This window comes from Ambystoma mexicanum, chromosome 5p (assembly GCF_040938575.1).
Source record: "Ambystoma mexicanum isolate Mex_15411 chromosome 5p, UKY_AmexF1_1, whole genome shotgun sequence".
NCBI classification, from domain to species: domain Eukaryota; kingdom Metazoa; phylum Chordata; class Amphibia; order Caudata; family Ambystomatidae; genus Ambystoma; species Ambystoma mexicanum.
In genome coordinates, this window is record NC_090930.1 from 242,242,392 (window position 1) to 242,266,226 (window position 23,835).

At 41.6% G+C, this 23,835-nt stretch overlaps 1 protein-coding gene across 4 annotated transcripts in view; it reads left to right on the plus strand.

The window, feature by feature from the left end:
- The window catches only part of TENM1 (teneurin transmembrane protein 1), a 2,006,416-nt gene that overhangs the window by 1,587,651 nt on the left and 394,930 nt on the right, over positions 1-23,835 (plus strand). The gene's annotated exons all lie outside the window — the stretch shown is intronic.

A 23,835-nucleotide genomic window follows, 5' to 3' on the forward strand; every position in this document is an offset into this window, starting at 1 on the left:
GAGATCTGACCCCAATCAGCAATCCCCTGGTTGCAAGCTGCACAGCCTGCGCCGCGTGGTGCTGTAGTCTTCCCCAGGCTCACGGTATAACTCTGTCAGAGACCTCTTGGCTACAGTCTATTTTATAAGCCGCATTGATGTGAAGGTATTTTACTGGTAGTGATGATAGTAAATTAATTTGGTGCTCATGAGCTGCCACAGGGGAGCGCTGTCATAATTCGCCATTAGTTATGTACCAGTTAATGGACACTTAGAGTGTAGAGTGTCAGTGTGGTTTTACGCGGTGCCTTTAGCGGTGTGGTACTCCAGGCACTCACCACATTGCATCCATTTCAGAGAGGCATTAAATATTCTAGGCTTCATGTAAAGTAATGCCGCCAAGGATGATTTATTTTGTTGGCCCACTGCCCTGTTGTGCGTCCAATGGGTCTTCACACCTCATTGCCACCGTCTTCTGTGTGGGTGCAAATCTGACAATAAAGTTGCATGTGCACATTCTACAATTCTTTTTGTTTGGAACAATAAAAGTCACATTTCTTCAAAAGTCTAATTTCTCTCAAATCATGCAACGTCCACACTCAGGATGTAGAGCCATGAGTGCCTTCACCTGTCTCATAACATGCAGCTTACATTCCTTGGCTTTCTGCTTATAAAGCCTCAGTATTTTGCCACCTGTCGCTCCTTCCACAGACCTATTTCCATTCCTCGGTGTTTTGAGTGGTAGTTTCCTTGGTTTCCTTCTTCCAGTCGGGTCCCCATTAGGAGATCAGGTTGCTCTGCGTACAGGTCCTGTGTTCTGTGATGCTTTTTGCAACCTGTGGTTTGCTGGTGAGATCCCCATTCGTTTCCTGATGCTATTTGCATCCTGAACCTTTGCGTGCCTTTCGTGCCATTCATAGCCTGAATGATTTCTTCGCTGATTATTTGTCTGTGTTGAGCCTGTGGTTTCTCTGCCTCCCATGCGCTGACCTTTTCCTGTGTCCAGTTTCTAAGGAATTGTAATGTATTGCTGTTTCCCTGTGGCTGTTATGATGAGCCTCGCCCATGTCATCATCATTACATTTATTTAATTCAGATTTCTCCATTTACATAAAAATAATGCCATGAATCAACAACACATTAAACCCCCCACAGAGTAAAGCTACCTTTCCTTACAAGGACAGTCTCTTAAAGAAACTCAACCAGACTATATAGAAAACCCAAGTCTTCACAATTAATCATGTAACGCATCGCTATTAGGCACACCCTAGTTCCATTTGCCCTAAAGAAGGCTTGAGCCAGAATCCACGAAGGGCCACAAAATGGAAACGAGCTAAACGAAAAGGAGGTGCATCTTCTTCCATCCCGATTGAGGCATATGCCGTTGATTTTCCCATGATGACACCTTATGCGTTTATTCAGGGAGAATGGATTTAATCTGACAAGCAGCAGCCACCGTCCAGTAATCTTATCCTAGTTGTAGCCCCTTGTTGGTATGGCCAACAGCCTGTATATATTGTTAGCGAGGAAAGCGTGTTAATATGTTGCGCCTCTGTATCTCTTCCCCACTTCTTCACTTCACTTGAATGTCTTCTTCAAGCTGCTTAGTGTACTAAAGCACTTCAATCGAACCACATGCCTTATACCACCTGTACTTAACCGCACCCTGGACAGCTGCCATTTCAGATATCCTCACACTCAAATTCCCATAGGTAGAGAATCCCAGATGAGTCTTTACAAAATAAAATAAAAATCGGGTTTGAACCTCAAGGAATATACTTGTTACAACCCAAATCCATTCTCAGTGCACTGTTTGGGGGAGCTGGGGGGGGGGGCTACTATCTGCCTTAAGCATGTGTTTTGTACCACTTCCAGTTTAGTAAATGTTGCATGTCCCCAGATTTCACTGCCATACAAAGTCATTGACTGGATCTTAGTCGTATACGCTTTGAGATAGGTGTCAAGTCTTAGGCCTCCATACATATAATACAATCTGTGGATGCCTTTGGACTTCAAGGATGTCCTCAGCACTGTTTTGATATGGGCAGACAACGCCCCACTCTGCATGAATCTCAGCCCCACATATGCATATTTTTCTACTACTTCGATATTAGTGCTATTGAGTAAGCACTGATCAGGCTTTCCCCTTTTCACAAAAACATAATGTTTCACTTCATTTGATTTACTTTCAACTTCTGTACACCCAGGTTTTCTTTAGCCTTTATTGTACACCGGCCTGGATCAAATCCACAAATGTGGGGTCACCTGCATCTAGGAGGACACTATACAGAAGGGGTTTCAAATGAGGAGGGCAGATATTTCTGCATATGGATCAAAATGTGTCAAAAACGGGATAAACAGAAGTGGGGCCAGCGGACAGCCCTATTCCACCCCTCTGTTGGTGGGGAAGGACGATGTATAGTCTCTATTCCTCGATAAACGGACCAATGCAGAAGTGTCTCTTTACCATCATTGCACCATTTTAGGAGCTCTCTTGAGACTCCAACTGAGTCTAGGTTCTTCCAAATGTTGTTTCGGAGATCTGAATTGAAGACTTTTGCCAAATCAAGAAAAGCCACATGTACACGTCCTACCCTCACGTGGCAGTACTTTTCTATTATAGTAGGTGTACCCCCTTCTAAAACCTGCCTATCAAGGTTTCAATTTAGGGCTGTCACAGACCCATTTATGTAATCTGGATAGCAGGCATTTTGCAACGATCTTATACAATGAATCCAGAACGGGAAAAGGTCTGTAACAATGGGCACTACTAATTCGGTCCTTTCTTAATATTGGCACTATCGGGCAATGCTTCCATGACACAAGGAGCACCCACTCGCTCCAGACATTTGTCAGGGTAGGAGCCCACAATTTAATCGACCACAGATAAATATAAGGGGGCAAGCCTTTGTCACCTAGGTCTTTGCCATCTGTAAGCATGGGTTTTGCTAGGTCTGGAAAAGATCTGGGGCTAAGCTAATGTCGGGATTGGTGGGATCCAGGGCTAGCTATAACCTTTTGGTTGTAGCCCCTGAGATTCTGTCCGGGGCTACAACCAAAAGACCCGGGGCTATAGTCCCCTCAGCCCCTCCTAGCAATGCCTCTGTCTGTAAGGGATGCTATGTTCCTCTTTATCGCTTCCTGTGAGAAGACGACATTGCTTGTTGGATTCTCGTTCTCAACTATAATATTATGGGATGTTAAATCCTTGAAGATTTGCTGTTATTGTAGGAGCATTCTGTCATTTGCAGACTATTTCGAATATCTGGTTTGAATGGTATTCGGGTCGTGTATTTTAGATCCAATTTTATTCTAGAATGTAATTCCACGGTGAATACAGCTTTGCAGTGTATGCTTACTTTGGTCACTTCTGCTCTGTATTCTCATGTCCTTTGCGTTACTCTGGCCAGTACCCACCCACAGCCCCTGACTTACTTTCCCACATTCAAAATCTAGTACAGCTTTCATTCTAATCAGTTAATGTATTCTATATATCCAAATCTAATTTGCATATGGTATTTCCGCTTCTGTACTGGTTTGGCAGTCTGAAAAATGATGGTCTGGAGGGTTGCCCAGAGCTGTGCCCCTGATTATGATTTAGTCAAACCTTTCAGCCATCAACTTTTGCTTTTGCTTTAATCACCTCGTATGGGATGGGTATGCCCAGACGTGGGTTCCGAACCTGCTGGGCCTAGAGGCCCAAGCTACTCCTCACTGATGAGGCCCAACAAGGCCGAAACATGTATGGGAATGCTTGTGGTCTCATGCAGAAGGGATGTGACCTAGCAGCTCAGGATGGACTGCCCGTTTTGGGGTGGGACCAAGCCTGATTTGCAATTTGCATATCTTATTTCCTCTTCTGCAATGGCTTAGCTGCATGAAAAGCAATGATCTGAAGGGTTGCCCAGAGCTGTGCCATTGGTTATAATTTATTCAAAACCCTCCAGCCATCAACTTTTGATTTTGATTTTATATCATCCTTTACATTCCCAAAGAATCATTTTCTGTCTATGTTCTCTTGTGGTATCTGTCTGTTTAAGGTTCTCCTTAGATTCCTTGGATTTTACCAGGGGTGCCAGTTCTAAATTGCTATATAGCAGCTCAAACGCAGAGAGATAACGTTATCCCTCTTTTTCAGTAGCGATGCCTGGTCGCTCGGTAACAGAAGACTGCTGTAATAAGACTTGGTGAGACCCCTCTCGCCCGCCCGCAAATATGAAGGACTGAACACCTTCACGTAGCACATTACCACTTCCTCTATGGTGGTTTATCTCACATACTTTGTGTTCATTGTTCCTGCTGCCACCTGCTCTATTGGCACATGCTTCAGCTTGTATGTCTCGCTTAGTAGGTTGACTTCTGATAATAATTTGAGTCTATATATCTGGCTTCCATTGGTGCTAAATTATAGTATCTGTATTGGGGACTTTTGAATAGTGCCATTAACAGCCACTTCATACGCCTGTTAAGCTGGTTTTACGCCAGTCTACAGCTAATGGTCCGTCTTGTTGGTACCATCCTGGTCATGGCACGACTGCCCTGCCGTTATTTCCCTTGGACTGTCCTTTTTAAACTGGCACTCCTCTGAATTGTCTGCATTTATGCTGTACACGGAGGCCACTCTGACCGGGTTTTGCACATAGCCACAGACCCCTGAAGAAGTTGCAAACATGCAAGGGCGGAAACTGAGCATAGGAAGCACTTCACGTCTGCACTCTACTTCTCCTACTAGACAATATGCATATATATTCTGCGCGTCGTTCGCTTCTCCGCAGTCTACGCACTCCAGCAATTGTAATGCAAGACACCTACATCTATGCATCAAAAAGATTCCTAGATACTTGTTTTTAAACAAGCTCCCTGCCCGAAATAGACTGAAACCATGCATTAAAAAGCAGCCAAAAACGTATTGCTTCCTAATTAAGTCGTGTGATGTGTTTGACTGTTTGTTAGCATTCTGTCTGCAGAATCCTGGCGGAGCATATTGAAATGGAATCCCATTTGCATGTGTTAACATTGCAATCCTATCCTTTGGTGCTCAACCCGAGTAGAGCAGATTGTTAATTATGGGTGTTATGGCAATGGAAGATTTAACTCCCCATACATGCTCAAGACGTTTTATGTCCCTTGCGATAATATCTTAATAATAGACATAACATGCTGCTTTGCTGTCCCAAACACGGGCTCTTCCTCAGCACTACACAGAACAAGTCATTACATAAAACACACGAGATGGCAAAGAAGCACGCCTTTCTTATTAACCGCCATCTGTGGCTTAATTTAGCTATTGCAAAGCACTTGATCAAACCTATGCATTTTACGGTCACTGTATATATAGCATGCTTGGAATTACACGAAGTGCACTGACACTTTCTGCATACCTAAAATACTAACCAAAAAAAAATCATTGACATCACTTGAAAAACTTGAGACCAGTTTGTTTTCCTTTAATGAATTAATCTTGTATAACGCTCTTACAACCAGAGACCAGTCTGTAAGCACGGAGTCCAACCTTAGTTGCTCTATGTCGTCCTGTTTCCATGACAAGCTATCCTCCCAGTCCATTTATTTCATCTTTGTGTCTGTCAAAGACACATAAAGTCACACGGCCTCATTAGCGGTAATACCATCGACATACCACCGAACGATATTGACGTTACCATCACTTTGTCCAGCGGTATTACCACTGGATTACAAGTGGTGGTAGGCAGCGTTAGTCCCCATTAATGGGTGTCCATAGGACTCCATGGGGATTCCAGCAGTAATACCGCCGCTTTGGTCATTTCTGGGCATTTTGCTGGAGGTGTTACCTCAGCCTTACCTCAAAACCTGCAGTTTAGAGGTGTGGTAATGCGGTGGTAATGCAGTACTAACTCTAGCTATCTGCTGAGTATGTGCTGATAAAGTTATCACATTTAATTGCACTTTTTTTCCTTTAGTCCTGCATGAGTAAATGTGCTCTATAGGAAATATAGGAGAAATAGAATTTATTACAGATATATTGATAATTCCGATCATCTGATAAACCAATTAATAATATGCATGTTTGCAGAAGTGATATTTCACTTTAATAAGGGGGGTATGATTTTATATGGTGCTGTAATAGAAATATTGTGAGTATTGTGCCCAGTATCAATATACATGTCAGGAAATATTACTGTGCAATATGCAATGTACATGTTTTTCAGGCAGACTTGTATAGCATGATGCTTCTAATAATATTTATTTGTCTGGATCATTAGTGCTGTGACTTTTAGGTGCATCATGTTAGTGGGTTTCTGCAGGAGGCTATTATCCTAATTAAAACATTTACAGGGAAAGTAAAAATAGATAACCTGAACAAAAATATTTTCAGTTGAACTACAACGCGGAAATTGGACCATTCAGTAAAAGAGGGATGGCAATTAGGTAGTTGTACTTCATTCAAAGTTAACACCTAGCTAAAGTAAATCCCTTATTTTAAAAAGCATTAAACAACCATACATGTGGTTTAAAAAATAGTAATTAAGCAATAAGCCCCGAGCCGCGGGGGCATTAGCGAGTCAGGTAATGCCCCGGGGCCCATAGACACAGACCCGAGCGAAACCTATTGCTAAGGGGCTTATTGCTATGGCGGCCATCGGGAGATGACGCGCTAGGGGCAAAAGTGTTCCCATCGCGTTCTCTCTCAAAAACAGAGCAAAAAGAAGGTAAGTGGGGTTGGGAGGGTAGGGAGGGGATTGTTTGGAAGACGGGGGGAGGAGAAAACACTTACATGAATCCCTGGCAGGGGAGGATGGCAGCCTCCAGCCATGTGGTGTCTCGGAGCACGAATTATCCCATTCCGAGCCTCCTCATTGGCTGAGGGGCTGCCCCACCTCCCCGCCGGGGATATGAAGACGAGGGATTCTGCGTCAAGTAATGCCCCGTCGAGGGCCAATCAGATTGTTTGTTACATTCTGATTGACCCTCGCTGGGTACTAATTGCATTTGGCGGTAATTCCTTATGCAGTGGGGGGCGACTGGAAACCATTTTGGGGAAACAATGTTAATAATTGTACTCATCCAGAGGTGCCCACAGTAGTTTTGGCTGGATCATTGGGGCCGGTGAGCACATTTTAGGAATGTGTTTACTGCATACTGTACAATTAGCACAAGAACATGTTGTACACGATGGCCTGATTGGATAACCATGTTTTGATGCACTTGACACCACCATTAGGGCTCTGTGCATTTCGGTTTGTTGTAGAATAGAATGAAATAAGATGGTACATAGCTACTCTTACAAGAATTGATGAAGCAAATTCTTTCAGTGTTCAGATGGCTAAACGACTGAATTCCCCTCCGGCATATTAGTGACTGATTTATATTTGGAACGCAAATTAGGATCCTCCAGTTCTAGAGCTCCATATGTCACGTGCATGTTTGATGCTTTTGGGACACTAGCACAATATAAAAGGCCTCAACTCAGCCACTCTGTCAAATCACCCTACCAAAAGTTGAATTGAGAATTTACATCTTAAATAGTGTGGCCCAACTCTGGGAAAGTGGCACTGAACATGAAGATGTTAAGTGGATTATGCCCACAAAAGAGGTTTTGAAATTGCAAACTAGACAATAATTGTTCCTCTCCCTGCTATAGTTCTCTCTGGACAGGTCAGGTTGGTAAGGGTAGGTTAAATAATGACCTATGTGTCTGGATGGTGATCTTAAAGGAGAACCCTGCCAAATTGCATTAATTGTCAAAGGTACATGGTCCAGAAGGATGGAAGGTAACATTAGAAGATTAGCTAATGCAGCAATCTCAGCTTCATCTGTCTCTTGGTCTGTTCTGGCTTTTTAAGGAAAGTTTGGATTTCAGAAGAAATGAGCAGTCAGTTTCAGACTTTCAGATGATTCCCATCATTGGTTCTTGTCACAGTAAACTGCATTTGCCTCTAAAGCAACTCTGTGTAGGTTATCTAGAGTCCTATTAATTGCTTATAAGCACCAGACGTTTGCTTGCCCCACCAGCACGTGCACACTTAACAAGAAGTGTATTCACTCCCGGCACACAATCAGCTGTTCAGTTAAAACATGCAGTTGCTACCATTTCAATGCTCTTTGGGGTAAATAATGATAAGGCAGTTTGCCATCAAGAGGTGAAGCATTTCATGATTACTATTCTGAATGTAGAGTTTGGCAGGATAATCCCCAACTGTCCAGTCAACCAAATTGCACTGTGTTGGGGCTGTTAGGAGGTAGATAAATACGTCATCCATAGGTTCTGGCACCCCGCAGGCCCAATGCTGTAAAGGTGAGAACCGTTACTTACTAAGATAACTGTACTGCCCTTAACCCAGGCAGGTACAGCAGGAGATGGACACGATCTAAGCTGAAGATGGCATGAGTAAGCAAACTAATGTTGTGACAATACATGTGCCTGCATTACACACAAAGCAAATTTGCATCTTTAAGTGATTTCAATCCAGCACTCCAACTAAGTCAATGCCTAGTATGGGATGCCCAATGGAAACCCTTATTTATATATGTTTATGTCAAAAGTTCTTTCTAATTCTGGATGATGTACCCTTATATAACGCCCCTCTCTTTGAATCCCCCCGGTCTCACTGAACCAAGAAGAAGGTTTGTTTTGCAAATTAAAAGACTTATTTGAAGAATTGAACAATATATATATATATATATATATATATATATATATATATATATATATATATATATATCACACATTTATAGATATTAACAATATCTAAATATCACACTATTATGAATATGAACAATGATCAGCAATGGGTAGTATTACAATAATCAACAATCTCTTTAATCAATTAGGAGTAGGAATAGGAAGATTAATGTAGCAGAGAATAACTTTGTGTGGGTTGAATGAAATGCAGTGTTATGAAAGAATGCAACACAGAAATAAACTTGATATGAATTTAACCAAAGATAATGTGATCACTCTTTCCCTCTGTTACTACTCACTCCCCCCAATATGCAATATGAAGAGATGGAATGCACACAGGTATCAGGAATAACAATCAGCAATTGCGGTTTCAATCCCGATTCCCCCCAGCAAGCTTAGAGAGAACATTAATGATTTTAAACAGGTCAATTGCTTTTAAATGTGTTTTGAATTGAATGGGAAAAATGCTAAAAATGCTTTTAATTTGCTAACTAGGGTTCAGAACTAGTGAGAGTTGTTTTGGATTGGTTCAGGTCAACACTAGCAATGATTGTAGAATGATTTAGCAGATAGAAAACGAAATTCAGAAGTTCAAATCAAGAAATAGCTGTTTTACATGTGGTGATATTGAGCCAAATGCAAATTCGCTGCAACTTTTCCTCGTGCGAAAAACGGGATTACGGAAGGAATTGCAGTGTCATTTTGGGTTCGTTTGAAAGCTGAGGATGTTAGCTTCAAAATGAGATTTACATTTTGTTTCTAGGACGGTTCAAATGTTACAGAGGTTTTAGTGAAGGTAGATCAAGATTTCAAAATGAAAGATGCGCTTTAAAGATTAAGACACAAGATGGACTTATACTAAGGGGCTATGAAAGTGCAAGATACCCAACGGGACAGCCATCAGAACAGGGCGCCTTCCTCTCTGACTTCTGTCCACCAGGACACTTGACTTTCTTCAGAAAAAATATCAGCGCACAGATGATTATCACTACAATTATCACAGACTATATAATGAGAAGGATTCAGGATGGACACAAGATACTATAATGCAGTTCTGGATAGGTTGAAATGGATTGAATAGGATTACTTTAAACTAAGAAATGACTATGGACAGTTCTATGCTAAATACTCACTACTATGGCTTTGGAATGGAATGGGCCCGTCAAAGATCTAGTCAAGGGTTTGGCTGGGATTCGCTCGCCACCGGACAGGTCTCAGGCACTTGGTTCTACTCTCAGCAAGGCACTCTGGTCTGCACGGCCTCTTGGACTGGATCTGACAGGTTCTGGGTTACAGCACTGCTCTACCGGTTTGGATCGCAGCTCAGCCAGGCTGTTGAATGGTTTAGGCCCCGTGGAAGTTTAGGGGTTAAAATAAGGTTGCTAGATTTTAAAGGCCTGCTGAAAAGGGTTCAGCTTTTTGGGTTAGGCCTCTGCTTCAGGGTTCTGGAGTCTGGTTCTAGAGTCTGGAGTCTGCAGGGTGCTTTGCCAGTGGATCAGTGATGAGTGAATGTGTCTGTCTTTTTGGGTCCTCAACAGTCCCTATTTACCATTTTCCAAAGTGGGTGGGGAGGTTAATTGTCTATGCCCAACCCTCTAAGGATCTGATAGGTCGAAGAATTCCCCCTCTCCTGATTTGAGAAAGGAACAGTGTGTCATGATGTGTCATGATGTGTCATGTGTATGGCTTAGGGAGAAAACCTCCCCTTTGTCTCTGTACAGTATATCTTATTTTTCATAAAAAAAAAATATTCGCAATATGCACAATTTATTCATAATACATATTTACATGATAGATTGACTAAGGTACGTTTCTGTCAAAAGTCTCATGTTCCTAAGAGTTTTGGTTCACAAATGACAGTTTTTCCCGCTTTTGGATGGTTACACATTTTCCGATCTGTACAATTTTTTACACATACATGCACATACCATCGGGGCACACTCCTGTCATTTTTCATGTTCCTAGCATAATCACAATAGCTACAATATTAAAAATGTTGTGTCTCAAAACATCACACAGATTCCAGATTAGTTTTAAACTGTGAGCGAATTTTTCATTTTAATAATCTCTAAATTTCATATTTTTGTCAGTTCGGCACAATCTTTTCCCAAAACATATATTTACTCCAGTTTCAAATCCACATTTTCAGTCTGGCCCGCCTCCAAGGTCTTGGCTGATCCAGAGAGTAACTTGAGCTCCTTCCTGCCAGGGCTGGTTTCTATTGACGCCCCAAATTAGCATTGCCATTCAGTTCAAGGGAGTCCTTTGTCTGCTAGCAGGACAACAGGCCAAAAGTCCCCCTCCAGTTCCTTTCACACCAGCCTGCCAGTTTCTTAGCAGAGCAGGGGGGAATATTTTTTGTTGGGTAGAAGGTGTGGAATGTCTTTGAAGCTCAGTGTTTGAAACCTCTTGTAGTTTAGCTGAATCAGGTTATGTTACAGTAGGACAGGAAAGCTGTCTGTGGCCCTCTCTCACCCTACTCCTGTCTGGGTCATGTGTTGAAGACCTGTCAGTTGTCCAAGGTCAGTTGGTAAGAAGCCAACCAATGAAAATCTCTTATGTTACGCATGAAGTAAGGTGCCAGCCAATTAGATATTGTAGAAATTATGTCTTTTTAGCATTATCAATTTAGAGGTGGTCACAGGAGGGGCCATCTGACAAGTGTTACCCAATAAAAAAAATATAACACATATAGAATGTATATGTAATCACCACTATTAGCCAATCCCTGTACCCTGTTGGTATTTGGTAAATAAGATTACAGTATGATGTCAGGTATGTCCAATGTTGAATATATAAACCATTCATTTTTATTGAACAAGCAAGAGTGCCATACATGTAATGCTTCTCTGCTGCTCATGCTTTATCTTGATGATAATACATTTGGATTTTGTTTTGAACTTTGTCTATTTCCATTACTGAGTCAGTTTTGAACAGTCTCCATAACCTCTCTGTAATCTGGGACTTTCCAGGCCATCTTAACAGGTCTCTATCCAGATTTCATACTTTCCACTTCTTCAGTTTGAACATAGAGTTACAGTCTTTCTATGTCTTCCATGGCGGGACGTGTGACAAATTCCCATGATGTCAGATCCAGAAAGGAAGAGATGGAAAGTAGCACTAAAATGGAAAAGAGGAGTGCACAGAGAATCAGCAAGGTGGTAGGTGGTGGTGTTATTAAGTGGGGAGGTGAGGTTTGAGAGAGTGGTTTGTCAGGCCTAAAGAACTCAGCGAAAGTGTGCGGGACAAAGTGGCAAAACCCTAGCCTACAGTGGGTGAAACTGAGGATGTTAGAAGAATGTGCATTTGAAAGAGCACTGAGGAGGTGCAGGAAAAGCATGAGTAGAGAAATGGAATATGAGAGTTTCTCCTAGGTAGGAGCCAATAGAGAGGTGTTGATGAGGAATGTAGGACTGGGCTAATGGCAGTACTGCATGATCAGAAGACCAAGTGTAGTTCACTATAAATCGGAGGAAGGCATAATGCGTGGCCAAAACCCTGGCGCTTTGCTAATGAATGGGCTTTTATAAAGCCATTTTGCTCCTCTGACAGCTGAGTCAGAGAGTGAGAAAAGAGACAGTGGGTATCTGCTCCACCCTTCATACACTAGCTACTCAAGACGCTGACAAGAGAGTGGAGACCTTGCAGAAACATGCACCTGGAGACTGTTACCCCGAGAACTAAGAGGCTTGTTTGGTTTCCAATGACATGTATTCTAACTGATAAAGACTGATAAAGACTCACCTTGGTATGGAATCAGGTTTTGGAAAGGGTACCCAAGAGGAAATGTGTGCACCTGAGGAACTTTATTGTACTCCAGAGTGATTTTAACTTCTCTTTTGTTGGTTAGTGGCCCCTGAGAGAAGGAGCGAGGGATAGAACCAGGAAAGGAACTGCTCACTTACTCCAATGTTCCTTTAGTACCAAATCCATGTATCTTTTTAAACTACAATGTGCAATACAACGATCATGTGCACTAAAACATACTTGTCTGTCTGTGACAGAAGTCAAATCTTGATGTTCTGTCAACACTTATATATTGCTTTTCCCATTCATTCTCAACATCTACCAATGGTTGTAGACAGCCATTGTCCCAGTAACATTAATGTAACACTGGATGGCAAATACTTACTTCATAAATGGATGCATGTTTAATGTATGTTGTCGTGCTTTCCTTTCCAATTTTTCCACTGCCTTGAATTGTAGTTATTCCATGCCTGATCAACATTTCATTTGGTTTGGCCTGCCAATAAAAATGAGGAAGCTTTGCAAATTTCATGGGACCCAGACAGCCCTTTTGTAGACTGCTTGAAACTACTTTGAGCTGGTATCCTACTCTACTTTTAAAAAGCAGTGGACATCAAATCAGAACAGGGTGGATTTGGCGGGCTGCTTATTGAGGAGTTGCATACCCCATAGTCGCTTTGTTTACAAGCATCAGCATAGATTAATATTAAGACAACCTGATATGGTGCAGAGTGTACATACATCAAGTGTGCGTTATTAGAACTAGTTAAAAATCCAATATCTGATATCACATGTATTTGAATGCACTTAAACTGATTGACAAGATAGATAAGACAAAGACGCTACAATGTTCTGAAAGATGACATCTGGAAAGACCAAAAGGATTAAATCCCATCCCAGAAACCCATATAGAACACATTTGGTATAATCACTTTTGAAATGTACATGATGCCCGTGGCAGATATGTGATGCAGAAAGTGTGCAAGAAGTTGAGTTTAATGTTCCTGGCGTGGTTCCGACAGTTAATTTAGCAACCTTGTCTCTGAAGGAAGATGTACAAGGCACAAATACACAAAATAAGAAGAAAGCTCGGGGACATGATAAGATAAAAGATGCAGGTGATATTATGATGTGCGGTCCCATCACCTTAAACAAAGTCACCTCTCTATGCATACGAGAAAACATCCTGCCTTTTGTCAGACGTCTGATAAACCCCCAAATATATTAAAAGAAATAGGAGCCAGGGAATAGCATGCCTATCTCTGGAGGGTAGCTCAGAAGGAACACACTCGTCTTGGAAGCAGGACAGGGCCGAGCAGCACAGGTTCAATACCAGGTCCGTCCGACAGGAAGTGGGTTATAAAAAAAAAATGTAATTTCCTTTGTTGAGGGAGGATAGCTCAGGGGCAATGCGCTTGTCTTGGAAGTCCAAATCCCAATCCTGCGCTTAGAAACCCATCTCTGGTATTAAGCACATTATAAAAAGAATTATAATAATATAATTATAATATTATTTGCTTCATAGCTGCTACAAGTAAAATGATTGTGAAATTACTCCCAGGACTAATCAATGATTGGCTTGAGAATAGACATACATTGCCTCATGTGTAAGTGGACTTTAAAGCATACATAGTGACGCTAGTGCAGAGGAGGATGCAAAAGCAATACAATATGTCACTTTAACAGAAGAACCTTTTCACCAACATGTATACATTTCCTTACAGCCTTTGATGATATTCTGAGAGATAAACTTCAGGAAAAACCTGACTTAGATTGGTATGGGCTAGAATTTAGTAAGGATGCTACAACTCTTGCACAGCAGAACTACAGCTGTTGTACGTTATAGTTCACTGCACAATTCCAGATGTTGCAATGTTCGTCAGGAGCATGTCCTGGCATCAGCTTTATTTAATGTCAATGTAAATTATCCTCCCTCACTACCCTCTTCACTATCCATGGACTAAGGTCTAGCAACACCCTGGCGTGGGAACAATACACTACTTCTCAGACAGGGTCAGGTGCCACTAGACCACTGTGATGGTGATGAGTGCAGTAGAAATATTGGATAACATAACATAATATATGGAAACAAGCTATGGGGCTTCCCCCTGCAGATTGACAACATGTGTGTGAGATATTAACCCCATTTGTTCACTATGCATGTGCAGACAATTATATCAAGGACTGCAATGGATGTGCTCATACACCTAAAAACATTAGAATCCTACTATCCCAAAGAAAGATTTCCTTTAACAGGGAGAAACACAATCTTGAACATGCAAAGGGAAACAAAACCCTTCTTTCTATTACAATTACAACACATTGAACATTTTTGAGTATTTTGATAACCTCGGTTTAAGCCAGGGAGAGGAGAATGCTTGGGACAAGCATTTTACTAAAACTAAATTTAATATATATCCCATCAAACATCAGCTCTATTCCAGCTATATGTTAAGTAATCCCTCTGGCCTTTCAGCTCTGGAGAGTTAAAGGAAAGGCTGTCATGCATGGCACTGATATCTTCGGACACTCAAATTGTTCTGACCTTTTCAGGGCAAAAATCAATTCTAAATTCTTACTTAGGCTATCAGTATCAACACTAACCCAAAGTATATGGGCCTGATTCATAGAACGTTTTCCTATGCGATTGCACCATTATAAAACACATATGTGAATAAGGCCCATTTGTGTCATCTGGGAGTAAATGGAAGAAACCGGATTGGCTGCCTTGATGGAATACAGCAAACACAATTCCCTGGAACAACAACTTTGAATTTAGCCCTTTACACTTGGATTTTCTTCCTTCTTAATGAATTCCAGAGGCATGAAAGCGTTAGGAAGAGTGTGGAATATATACATATACAAATATATATATATCTTAACGCACATAGCCAAAGAACAATGCAGAAATTCCCTGAAACCGCACACATATCTAAAGAACAAATACATCATAAATGGGAGTTTTGCAGGCTTCCAACTCAATAAATCCGAAGGCCTAACCAGGCAAGAGCTACGCTTGCACCATGACTGAGCAATCTCAAAAAAGCAGTGCCTTCAAAATCAATTGAACCATTTATTTGTGCAAAACTCATGCAGGTGGTCAGCTAGAAAGGGAGTGTGTGTGTAGTGAACAGTTTGTTGAAAATCAGTAACCATATCAGCTGAAGTCATTGGGCCTCATTATAAATATGGCAGTAAGGCAACAATGGTGGTAGCGCTACCTGCACCATTGCTACCGTACCGCCATACTACGAGACTACGAGGTTTGCTCGCAGGTGCCTGTCAGCCCGCCAGGTCTGACCTGGTGGGCAGAGCGGCACCCGCGAGCACAGCAAGTCGGATGCACTGGCACCTTTGTAAACGGTGCTGGTGCATCCAACGTCCCCATTCCCATTTGAGCCCTATGTTCAAATGGGAATGGGGATGTACCGGGCCCGGCACCCGCAAAAGGACAATTAATGGTTCCAGCTGGGCCAGAATAACCCAGTAATTGCCCATTCATGGATGCCGGACCCGGAAGCTAGTTTGGAGGTAGCCTTGCCGGTTTTACCGGCAAGGATACCTCCAACCTCGTAATGATGCCCATTGTGTCTATTACTGTGCCAGGTTGATTTCCCTATATTATCCTCCTGTTGGCATCCATATATGGTAGATGAGTATTTGCGAGCATGATGATATTCACTGCACTCACATTTTGGGGGAAGGTGGGTAGTGTAGGGTATTTTGTGTAGATTTGGGGTCTGGCAGTATTTTCTTACCGCCAAAACTAGAGTTGTAATTTGGTGATAACTTATCCTTGCATCTAGATTGGGTTTGGCCTTACCTCCTTCCAGTGGCCATGTTTTGTTACACTATATTGGATAACTTAGTAATATACACCATTGGCGGTATCTTCTGGTGGTAAATTACTTGGTAGTGAGCCTAATTTCCACCCCTATTTATGGCCCCATCATACACAAAACCTTCCTTATTCTTATAATACTCTTGTGATCTATCGAGAGCCTTGGACCTACATTCAGGAACACCACACTTTCACATAGAGTGCAACCTGTGGCTGTTATCACTAATTTATCTACACCAGTGAACTATGCGTCCATAGGCCTCATTACTGATTTATTACTGGTTCATGGACCCCCAGTTATCTATATATTGTATTAGATTTCACCCAGACAACATGCACTGGGGAAACACACTCATACATCTATTTATCACCGCTAAGACTTATTTTATGACAACTTATTTTGTCTGCTATTTCATCTACATGGGAAAAATGACAAATGTACTACCTAAAAAAAAAATCTTCCCCGTGTCATAAATGCTATTCCAAATGCACCAAGAAAAGAGAAAAACAAAAACTCTTTACACGTTCTGCTTTTATATTGTATGTATTATAAACAATTGCAATTCAGAACAATATTTTACCATGTACATCGCATTATTTTCTGTAATAGAAAACAAGAAAAGAAACAATACAGAGACAGAGCAACATTCACTTTGCAACATTATCATATGACAAACTTACTGCAGGGGATTTCTTTTAGCTACTCTGCCTACATGACATTTTAGATTGCTACTGTTCAATCACACGAAAGTACACAGCGACCCTCACACTTAACTTTGGCTGCTTACCAAAGATCTGTGGTTTTCTCCCCCAGACGACCTCCTTCAGAAGAGCGGGCCCAGTCGACAGGGTTTGCCTCTGTAATCTCAATGTCTGATATGCACGGCGAAAATTCCAAGCCAGTGCCAAGACACCAAGATCATCCGTCTCTCAAGCCCAGCAAAAGCAAACTGCCTCTCCCTCTGTCAGACTTTCCCCAGCAAAACTCTGCACCATCCCCTTTTCTTACGTAAAATCACAGCAGATACACTTCCTTCCAATCATATTAGCAGAAAAATGTATTCTGTTAACACTGTCATGTCCCAAACAATGGTAGCTTCAGATTATAATAACTGTATCTTTTTCGATTTCCTGCTGCCTTCCTGCTTTCTGCATTCAACACAGCAAGAGAAAAGAAGAGAGAAAAATCCAGTGCACATTTAAAAACGAATTTCAACATATGTATTTTCACCTCACTTTGTACATGGGACTACATTAAAATGTTAATGAGTTAGCATTAGTGATTAGTAATTGTTAATTAAATCAGTCAGTTATATAAATAATGTTCAATAATGTAGTCCTCTATGCATGAGGTAATCCAGAAAAAGAGAAAAAAAATGATGCACTTTTACTCTCTGTAGAAAGAAAAACATGATGCACTTTTACTCTCTGTAGTTTTATATTGGGCTTTGGCTGTATTATGAATGCCATACCTTGCATGCCTCCAGCCACATATTCACCTGTTATACTGGCAACATAGGACTGGCTATATGTGTATGCCACATTATTGCTTGTAACAAAATGCTATCACATTCAGTGAGTTGCTATAAACTTCAAGGCACTATATATTATACTACAGTAGGGACCACACTGTGCATAGCAAAGCTCCTCCATCAGTGGTCAACTATTTTTGGCAAATAAATCTCTGAAAGGCCCTTGAACCCACCAGCAGACACCAAACCATATTACAAAGCTGTGTTCCTCCCTTAATGCTGAAAGGCCAGCACTGCATACTGTGGGCAGGGAGAGGGTTCATTGTGCCCCTTCACCTGCACCTTTGTCATTATTTAGCCCCAGATGTGCACGAAAGTGATTTTGCAAGTGTATCTGGACAACAATCCCAATGGAGACTCACCTCTGGAACCTAAGTGATTTTTGATTAGAACCAGGTGGCAGTCAGGAAATGTCTTGGTGTGAGTAAAAGGTATGTCATTTCGAGGGCGCTGTTGACATGCTGGACACTTCAGTAGGACTGGGTATCATCACCATTCACTTCCGCAGTGCAAATATCACAATAAAGTGATTTACCAGCAGAACCAATAGTAAATATTCTAGTTCTACTCATTAATGTTCTTGAGACTCTGTAGCGACAAGGTAGAGCAAAACTCAGGAAATAGTTCAAATTAAGCACTGTCATTTAACGTTGCACATAGTAGCAGCCAGTCCGTAACTTGGATCAGGCAATTATCCTGTAATAATGACCCCTTCCTCAGTCAATGAGTCTTATTTAAAAAATTAAGAGACTCCAACAACATTAGAGGCAGAAAATCATCTTAACATTCAGAAATGTATTGAATCACCACACACCTTAATAAGCAGGAGAAAATGTCAAGAGAGAGACCCTGGCACAAAACGCTTGTGGGAGGTCACGCTCTTCCTGCGTCTCTAATATTACATCCTATTTTGTTGCTATACTATTTGAACTGTGGTTGTACCTTTAGGAGGAAAAGCAAAACTAGAAATAGGCCTCCGACAATAAGAGACAGAATTATAATTGGACAAATTCTTCCTTCCATGTAATTTGCTGGCAAGAAGCAGGCGCCTAGTGATAAAACACGCCCGCCTTGATTTAGAGGTTGGTGACCCCCATGCTGGCAGGGACTTTTCAAAGAGGAGAAACGTATCCTTCAGGAATTGGGGTGACTGCAAAACAAAGGGAAACATCGTCTTCAGAAAGAACATTGAATTCGACTTTATTTCACCCTGCGGCCAAACAGCTGCATTTACATGACTCCTTTACAATATTTATAATTGTGTTAAGGTTAACTGTGACAAAACGCTTTGTCCATTTTATTGTGTCTGTGTTAAATGTGGATTTTGTGCATGCCGGAAACTTGAGGGCAGCCTATTGTGATATACTAACACATTGTCACCCTGATTCATGGATTATTTGCGCCAAAAAAACGGGATTTGTGCGCCATTCTGCCTGCAAATCCCTGTTTAACAAATCGGGATTTGCGGGCAGAATGACGCACACATCCTGTTTTTTTCGGCGCAAATAATCCATGAATCAGTGTGTTCCATAGAAATATATGTTTGAATAGTCAGGCACACAAATAATTGTTAAAAGGACGGTATTGACTATGGCTGGGGTCTGCAGCCCATTGCTCAACAGATGTTTTAGGTTATGAAATCCATAGCCTGTTACTGTTGTCTGTACGTTTAGTATTGACAGGAGATGCAGTCCTATACATCAGGGGAGTGACAGGTTGCAGACCCCTGACCTATGGAGTACGTCCCTTCCAGGGGTCCCGGGGGTATCATAGACCACAAGTGAGAAGGTTGAGTTGTCTGAGATTATTGCTCATCTCAGGCTGGAAAACGCCTCCTTGTTGATAATTGTAGGTTGTATAAAACCCATCTACTCTCTTTCCATCGCCCTTATCCAAAATGAATAGCGGCACATGGTTTGGACAGTAAAGACTTGCAAATTATGTTAACAGTTGCCACAATGAACTTGGCTTCCTGCCACCGTCCCAACATCCCTCATGTAATCTACCCATCAGACGCTCCGAGAAATACAAAAATGAATACTGGTAAACTGCCACCGTCTCCACCAAACATTCCCAGAAGAAACACAAAAGGTACCAGTCCTTATGACACCCTTCTTCACCTCCTGTCCCTGCCTGGTGGGCTCCTGTTCTCTGACAGACTGAACGTTGCTGGCCGTTAACAGAGCTGACACGTTTTCCATACATTTTTAAGGGAACTTGGGTCAGTCCCAAGGCCTATTCCAGGTGCGGCCCTAATGTTTAGCGTGGCACCGCTGTTGATGTGTCACCAAGAACCACCATGGTCATCCTCAGGCCCTTCACACTGACCAATCTACTGCCCGCTGTTGAAAAGCAGGAGCAGTGCCATGCTTATCAGAAAGTCTAGAATTTCAATCATGACTGGAAGTTTCAATGGATAGGGTTTTTGTTTAAGGTTGTATTTCTCTGTTTTTCGGTCAGCTTAATAAAACAAAATAATATTAAAAAAATAATGCTCCCCATCAATTTTTTTAATTCATACATTTTGCTATTATGTTCCAGTTTTTCAATGTTTGGATTCATTTGATTGCATGTGTTGCTTATATTATCATATCACCAATTGCATTTTTTCTTCTTTAGCTATGAAAATTGTTTCATTAATATGCTGGTCTTTGATTTTCTTTGTTTAATGTATGTTTCATTTCGTGATTAAGGTTAGTTTTATGAATTGTGGTTTAATGGACTAGTTTGTCTTTCCTTATATGTATGGTGGATGTCTTCACATTTTACATGTGGTCTGATTGTATACAAGCATCAGATATATTATATTCTAATGCCATTGTGCTACCGCACGCCATAGTTAAGGTTAAGTGTGATTACATATGGAGTTAAAATGGTATCATTAACTCTTAAACCTTGCATGACGAAATCTGAAAAAAGTCACTGTAGCATTCCTCTGCAGCCATTCTTCCAAAAACATGTTCTGAAGTGTTCATTGCTGGCTCAATATCCACAAAAACTGTTGCTTTTACAAGATTTTAATAGGGGCTCACATTTTGAAAAATTGTCGTCTTTGAGTTTCAAGATTATTGGCAGCCAGCTAGATCGAATTGCCTATAAATTGATATAGTGAACCATTTTTTGAAAATCAGCCCGTCCAATTTTCGAGATATTCACATTCTAAGAGATATCTGTTCATCACATATTCACAGAAAGAATCTTAATTGTTTAAACAACCTGTACACGTATGTTTAGAGGATGTTCATTTTTAGATATGTACCCTATTATACGTATGAAAACTCACATCAAAGTAAGGACTGATTTTAAAGTCAGTTTTCATATTTATACTAGACAAATAGTTGTTGTCAAGTGTGTACATGTATGAAATATAAAACTCAGTGGTCGAAGTGTAGAAAAAGAAGTAGTGAAACTATGTTCCCTACTGACCTTACACTACTCTCCACAAACCCCATCATCATGCCCCCTCTCACCAACAAAACAAGCCCCCAAACAAATGCACGCTCGGTTTAAGGAAACGTGCAGTGCGTTGCAGTGAAAGTGCAAGTTTAAACTTCTTGCTACACTTTTATTTTAAAACGAAACCATTCCGGAATGGTTTCTTTTTAAAATAAAAGTATAGGAACGGTAAAACTTGATTTAAAAAAGTAGAGGAACACCGCTCCCACCCGCTCCCACTCAACTACGTTCTGCCTCTTATACGTATTGTAGACTCACATGAACGTTAGACCTCACTTCTGTTTTTTTCCACTAGGGGTGTTCTCAAGGCAGAGCATTGAGCACGTGATTTGCTTCCCCGTGTCTCCTGCCTTTCTTGCTTTTAGATCCCTTGCTGCCAAATTGCCTGCCACCCCCTCCCTGGTTGTGAGCTTCCCAGTCCCTTGTATCTCGGCTTCCCTCAACGTGTCCGTCTCTCTAGGACTTGTATTGCGCTCTGCTTCTTTCAGAAGCTAGGTCTGTGCTCAACAGATACCCAAATAATAGCAATAATAATCATCATTCTTGACCTGGATGGAGGTAGCTTCCATGCAGCATCTGGGTCTAGATAAAGATTGGCATACACAGAACAGGCAATGGGTTGGTTGCCCCCTGCATACTCAATGATCAGAAAGCAACTGATCTGCCAGTAGCTAGCAAGGTCGTCTGGCTCTAGGGTGAGCTTTTTAAGCAGTGGATGTATTAATCCTGTTTTAAGGTGCTTTAGGGGGTGGCATAATTGAGCGAGGTATTGACTATTTGAGGGAAGGGATCCTGAGAATTGTTTCATGATGGCGGATTGAGGGATATTGTCCTTTCTGAGGTAGGCTTTAGTGAGGTGATAGTATAATGAGGTCCCTGTGGGAGTTCTGAAGGTTGAGCAGGTTTGTGCTGCACAAGTTGTGAGCATGAGTGAGTGGGGCACTGATTTTCGCAAATCCATATATTGTCGGACTGTATGTATCTTGGTGATGGCAGCTGATAATCGTGTTACATTTTCCTGCGAACTTGGGTATCACTAGGTGAGGCAACTGTTTTGAGCAATGGTTGACATGCCTCAAAGAGCGCCTCACTCCTGGTAGCAGCAGCCACCGCAGTTGTTTAATATTATGAAGGTTTTACTTCAGTGATGAGTGACCAGCAATCACTGTGTTATTCCTTTAAGGCAAGGAGGTTCTCGTCCTTATGCATTTTGCTAGATTTTGCTTGTGTTTGGTCAGACTGTTTATTGTCAGTCGGTTCTTGGGTATGCTAGGGAGCAGAAGATTTAACCCTGGCCCAAAATTGTTTCAGGCAATCAGGTATGGCCACCAGTTATTGCATGGTTTTCTTGGCAATAAGATGTCAATGTTTGGGTTGGTTAGGCTGGCTAGAGTAGCAAGGCTGTTTTAATGCTTCAAATCGAAATTCTAAAAGGAGCAGCTTGAAGACATAGGGCCTCATTACGAGTATGGAGGCAGCCTCCACTAATAAGGGCATGGCTGCCTCCATACCGGGTTCCAGTACTGGGTTCTGTGAATGAGGAATTACTGGGTCATTCCAACCTTGGAGGACCCGGTAATTCCTCATCCACAAAACCAATCCCCATTCCCATTGAGCCTAATTGGGCTCAATGGGAATGGGGATGGAGCTAATAACGGGCCCGTAAATCACAGGCCCGTTATTAGTTCCCTGGTCCCATAGCGGCTCCCGCTAAGGTCGGCTCGTTTTACCAGGAAAGATGTGTGTTGAGTGTGTGATTAATGCCAACATGATAAGATTAGAAATATCATCAAGGAATGACCTGCACCTGGGAGGTTACCAATGGATGAGATGGAAAGTGGCAGCCTGATTGTGTAATAATGGGAAGTTCTAAGTGAGAAGTTTAATGGAGTCCATTGGCACTCGGGTGACCATGGTGCAAGGCCAGATGGACTAAAACTGATTTCGTCCAAAAGTCATTACAGTATATTTAATATTCAGGATAAAACTGCATGCACATAATTTCCACCTGTATTTGAGTGAAATGTGACTTACATATATTGGACCTAATTCACAGAACCCCATTGGAAAACGTTCTGTGAATCAGGGCCATTGTTTTGCTTGCTTGGCTAAATGATGTTATTTTATTATGCTGTTATATTATTTTATTTCTTAAGAATAATATACTCGTTCATCACTTACATGCCTTTGGCCTGTCTGCTTTCCATAAAAAAAGAAAATAGAACGGAAAAATACACTCAACTGAGATGAGCACTGGAAGGCTGTCAGTCAATAAAGCTAATTCATTTTACAGAGTGCAAGTGCTGCTCAACTAAGGCTTTGATTATGAGTCTGGTGGCAGTGGTAAAACATCTGGTAATCAACACTCATTAAGGTTTTCTGCTTTATTTTGTGTGGGGGTAACTAACTACAAACACAATCATTAACGGATGCAGTAGGTAGTACATGCAGTGAATAAGGAGACGACATGGAATTCTGTAGGACAACACAATGGGCCATATCAGAAAGCTCTGTATGACATGGAATCTTGCAGTCCTTTACGGGCACCCAGTAGTCACTGAATGAATTCACTGCAAATAAGTTGTCTGTATTGCCACCGCCACAGTCATAATCAGGCA